This window comes from Pinus tabuliformis, chromosome 5_2 (genome assembly GCF_031772625.1).
Source record: "Pinus tabuliformis cultivar Carrire ecotype Pingquan chromosome 5_2, CPIR1, whole genome shotgun sequence".
Classification (NCBI taxonomy): domain Eukaryota; kingdom Viridiplantae; phylum Streptophyta; class Pinopsida; order Pinales; family Pinaceae; genus Pinus; species Pinus tabuliformis.
In genome coordinates this window covers 609,638,331-609,644,149 of record NC_142306.1, presented here as the reverse complement: position 1 = coordinate 609,644,149, position 5,819 = coordinate 609,638,331, and the positions used below count along the sequence as shown (strand labels likewise).

The 5,819-nt window shown below is 37.5% G+C and overlaps 1 pseudogene; it reads left to right on the top strand.

Moving 5' to 3' along the window:
- The first annotated feature begins 728 nt into the window (after window positions 1-728).
- Window positions 729-2,924, top strand: LOC149160489 (L-type lectin-domain containing receptor kinase IV.1 pseudogene; annotated as a pseudogene).
- The last annotated feature ends 2,895 nt before the right edge of the window (window positions 2,925-5,819 follow it).

Genomic DNA, 5,819 nt, shown 5'->3' with positions numbered 1-5,819 from the left:
TTGTTATCATTCTCTTCAATGTCAATTATATATATATATATATATATTATTTACCAAAAATATGTTTAATTATATTTAAAAAATTAATAAAAAATATTAAACAAATATTTATATAATTTATTTTACAATTTTATTATTGTTTGGAGTACATACAACATATCATTATGACATTAAAATATTTTATTAAACTAAAAAAAAGCTAATTATACAACCTTATTTATATTCATAATAAAATAATTAAAAATAAATATGTGATATAAATATAATTTAACTTATAAACAAAATAACTTCAAAAAATTAGCTTTTTCCGTGATAGTACAGTTTCTAGCAAAACGATAATTTTAAACCTTTGATATAAATCAGACTAAGGCCTTGATATATCACTCATATAAAAAATATTTAAATAATATTTAATAATAAATATTTATATTTAAAATATGTTTAATAATTATAAATTATTGGGGGACCAATAATGATGTATGAATCTAAATATATGATTTGTGAACTAACTACATTTTTACGGTCTGGTCTAATTTATATCTAATCTATTACGGCATAGCTGGCCGTCAACATTGCTGTGTAGATGGCAGTCAACACTGCTGTGTAACCATAGATGCTGATGGCAATATTAGATGTTTGAACTTAAGATCAATTCATTTGTTCGTGAGAGAAATTTAGTTCATGCGAAAGAAAAGAATGGTGATGCTTCCATGTCGCAGCCTCCTCCTGATAGCCTTCAGCTACCTAATAACACCAATTTTTGCTGCACAGACCATGGAGGAGGATCATCGAAACACCACTTTCGTTTTCGACAGATTCAATAGAAGCAATTTATTCTTGGGAGGGGGTGCTTCAGTCATGCCCTTCGTACCCGTGCTTGTCCTCACAAATCACTCGCATTTCATTTCAGGCCACGCGCTGTATTCAATTCCTCTGCAGATGAAAAACAAGGAGACGGTTTCCTCCTTCAGCACTACCTTCGTTTTCTCAGTGGTGCCTCCTCCCTCTGACGCAGGCGGTCATGGAATAGCCTTCGTCATGATGCCCCACAGATCTCCCTTCGGCGCTCTGCCAGCCCATTATTTGGGCTTGCTAAACATCACCAGCTGCGGGCAAGCATCCAATCACTTGTTTGCAGTGGAGTTCGACACGATTAGGAACGTGGAATTCAATGACCCAGACGACAACCACGTGGGCGTGGACATCAACGACCTCAAGTCAGTGGTGACCAACCCTGCCGGATATTGGAATGGGGAGGACAGATTCCATGGCTTGAGCCTCAAGAGTGGACGGAACATACAGGCCTGGATCGATTACAATCATTCACAAAACCGCCTCAACGTTACCATCACATTGGCCGGCTTGCCGAGACCTCAGAGGCCGTTGATATCTCTGAAAATCGACCTGCACAACGTTCTGCAAGAGAAGATGTTTGTTGGATTTTCATCGGCCACAGGAGGAGTCTTCGTGGAAGACCATTACGTTCTGGCGTGGAGCTTCACCACCGAAGGCACGGCGCCGCCCCTTGATGTGTCGCGTCTCCCTTCACTTGCTAACATGGATTCCAATCGTCCGGACCGCGGACTCATAGCCGGCATCACCGTGGCGACTGTTTTTATCGTCTCACTCGCGATTGGCGCGGTCCTGCTTCTGAAAAGAGCGAGAAACAGGGAAACGATTGAAGAATGGGAGGAGTACTGGCCCCATAGATTCACTTACCAGGAGCTCAGCATCGCCACCAGCAGATTCCGGTGTGATAACGTTTTAGGGCAAGGGGGTTTTGGCAAGGTTTATAGGGGCGTTCTCCCCACCAGCGGCCAAGAAGTAGCAGTCAAATGCATCATGAAGGAGTTCACGGAGGGAATGAAAGGGTTTGTCGCAGAGATCTCGAGCATGGGATGCCTAGAGAACCGGAACCTGGTTCACCTCCGGGGCTGGTGCCGGAGGCAAAAACAATTATTCATCGTTTACTACTACATGCCCAACGGCAGCCTGGATAATCTCATATTTGGGAACCCAACAACAGTCCTGTCGTGGGATCGGCGATACGCGATCCTGAAGGGCGTGGCGGCGGGGCTGCTGTATCTGCACGAGGGATGGGAGAAAATGGTGATCCACAGAGACATCAAGTCGAGCAACGTGCTTCTGGATTCCGAGCACAACGGGCGGCTAGGAGACTTTGGACTCGCTCGGCTTTATGATCACAACGAGAATCCTCAGACGACGCATGTGGTGGGAACGCTGGGTTACATAGCGCCGAAGCTGATACACACGGGGAAGGCCTCTCCCAGATCGGATGTATTCAGTTTCGGAGTTTTGCTGTTGGAGGTGGCATGCGGGAGGAGGCCCGTGGATCTGTCGAAGGACGCCGAGCAAACGATTTTGGTTGACTGGGCGTGGCAGCTGTACAGCGAGGAGAGGCTGTTGGAGGCATCGGATCCGAAGCTGGGGAAGGCATATGATGTGGGCGAGATGGAGAAGGTGCTGAAATTGGGCTTGTTGTGTTCTCATCCAGAGCCGGAGAACAGGCTGGGCATACGCCATGTCTGCGAAATATTGGAAGGCGAAGCTCCTCTTCCCGACATCTGCACGGGTTGGTTAGACGTAAGTATTATGTGTTCTGAACCCATAGCTGACCATTCTCAGGTATATGGGTAATCATTTTTGGAAGTAGAGGTCGGGCAGAAGCCGGTCACAAGATATATGCTCAATCAAGCCTTCGCTAATTCAAAACCGCAGTCGGTTCCAATGGTCGAATACTGTATGCTGCGGTCCATAGATTTTTCCATTGCATCTTCGCCAACGAAAATTGAAAGTGGTTTTCTCGTTAGAGAATTATTTCGAATTAATGTGTTTGTTGTGATAGGTTGAGAAGGTCGAGTACTGTATTAGGCGTCCCACATATTTTTCCATCGGATCTTCAAGATAAATCCCGAAAGAAAATTGAAAATGGTTTTTTATTATTTATATATTTAGTGTAATATTAATATTATATCAGTTATTTAATCGCTGAGTTATAATGGTTTTCCCATTCTACTAAAAAAATATTATCTCTTTTGAAAAAACTCAAAAAACTGTTCTCTTTTTAGAATCTAAAAAATATTTTAGAAGGTTCTCAATTTAACCTACATATCATAGATAACATAAGTATATTTTTCCAACCTAACGATAAAATTGCAAGGAAAAACATTTTATTGCAATTAAGTTTCCAAATAATTATCTTAATTAATATAGTATTTAAATTGGTAAATGCAATGCAAAAGTGATGCAAGATGTGCACAATACATTGTAAAATTATTAAGCCTTTGAGATAAAAATAATTAAGATCTATTTTAAATTATATATACACTTCTGAATTTTTGCTTTGGTTAGTGTAAAAAAGTGCATTTAATTTTTTTTTAAATATTTTTTGGGTTATATATATATAACAATGAGTTTTTTTACCTTTCTTTTTAATTTATGGTGATTTTTTCTCATCAATGCAAATTTGCTTCATAATTTGTATTTAAAATAAATCAGAAAATACAAAGTCTAGAAGAAAATAGGGATTAGACATATGTATTATTAGCATTTTTTCTTCATTTCTCATTAATTTATGGTGATTTTTTCTCTACCAATACAAATTTGCTTTATAATTTGTATTTAAAACAAATAAGAGAAAACAAAGTCTAGAAGAAAATAGCGCTTAGACATATGTATTATTAGCACTCATACTTCTAGGGACTAGACATGTATATCATTAGCACTCATACTTATAGAACCTAGACATATGTATCATTAGCACATGACATTAGAAAATCTTTTTTCCATGTACATTTGATTCTAAATATATTATTATATTTTTTATGTGTGTTATTGTTTAATTGTATTTATTATTCCACCACTATGTAGCTAAACTTTCTTGAAAAATAGAACCATAACTTTTCACAAAACCTATACTATAAGTTTGATTATTGTCTCAATGAACTTAAAAACATAATTGTGGAGTTTACATGGCATCATAGTTACTTGCTCCCATTCGCCATTTATATGATATATCCAAATATAGGGTCATGATGAGAGAGTACTACTCAAGTGGCGTCAATACGGAAGAGATGAAAAATATGGATATAAACAAAACTAGTATTGTTCTTGTTCATTAACCTTAGAACCAAACACTTGCCTAGTTCAAGAAAGGGGCATCATTACATGGACTCGTGAACATCCCAACATGGAGAAACAACTAGATGGATCAATAGATTATGGTATTTGGAAAACCTCCTTGCAATAATAGAGAGCTTCCCTTGTATTCTTTTGGGAATTATGTGCAACTGAGTTCATTCTAGGTCTCCATGCCAATTATTTTGACATTGGAGAATTTTAGGGGATTGGTCTTGGCTCTTCCCAAGCCCAAGAAACTACCACACATAACCCATTGAGAGGTTAGCCCACTCCTAAGTTATTTCTAGTACCCCTTCACACCCCACCCCACCCCCCAGCCACCCCACCTCAAATATGGGATTCAATTTGCAACTATTACAATATCATCATTGACATGTAGTATTGTATTTGTCACAACTTCCCATCAAGAGCCATCATCTAATGATCTTATGCCACTATCTCTAAGTAGGGACTTCAGATCAGATAACCATTCTAATTCTAGCACAATTGTCAACGCAAAAGCTTGAGAAAACTATAAAGTTCTAGGACTTGAACCTATGACCATAAGATCTTTTGGTGGTGTTTTGGCATTGCAATTTTCATATTTTTGAGTTTAATTCATAGTTTGATAAAAGCTACAAAAATTATTTGAGTCATGGATTAAGATAACAATGTAGAAAATTATTGAAAATCATGGAGAAATTCAATTTTCCTAACTTGCATCCAATCCTTCCATCCTTGAATTTGCTAAAAAAATCCAAGATAATATGAGAGGGAGTATTGGATGATGTTATTGTCTCATTTGACTCTTGTGATTACTTCATAGAATTTATGGTCTTATATCCCAAATATTCTTTTGGGAACATCCCATGATCCTTGATAGGCCAAGGCTTGCTACCACAAATGCTTTTATAAGTTGAAAATCTAGAAATATGTTTATTTCGCAAGGGGTTTTAGTGAAACAAGAGACCTTATACCCACCTAAAAAATCCCTCACTTATCTAGAAAATATTCTATGGTCTAACAATGGCAACATTGATGGAGAATTTGTACAATCGTATTTGCAATAGATCAAGTAATGAACTTCAAAGAAAACATCGAGGAAATCCAAATGAACACTTTGCTCTAAATTTTAGATTTTACATAGAGTTTTAATTTGTGTTATCTTTTGTTAAATCAAAATTTGGAGGTTGATGTGTAGGAAACTAGTGTTTCAACATCCCCTTTTACATTTTGTAATATCGTGGCAACCACCACCTAGAAAAAATAGTGCTACAACATGCCCATTGGTATCAACCAAAGTGAACTTTTGCATATAAGTTCTCAACTTACTGAATCCTAGCAGGAAAAATTGATCCAAGTCCTACAAAAAAAATAAAGTTCTTTTGCATGATACTACCATGAATTAAAGGTATACACCTTAACACTTTCTCTCATCATATTATAGTTAGAGTGATTCCCATATTATTAGGTAACCCCAAAGGCATATGAACCTAGCCCTTAAAGAAGTATTTAAAGATGAATTGCAAAAGCTTCTTGATGCCAAATTTATCTATCAAAAAAGGTCTCACCTATTGTAGTAGTTCCCTAGAAGAATGGTAAATAGAAAATTTATGTGGCTTTCCAAGATTTAAACAAGGCCACCATGAAGGAATATTTTCATCTTCCGTTCATTGACC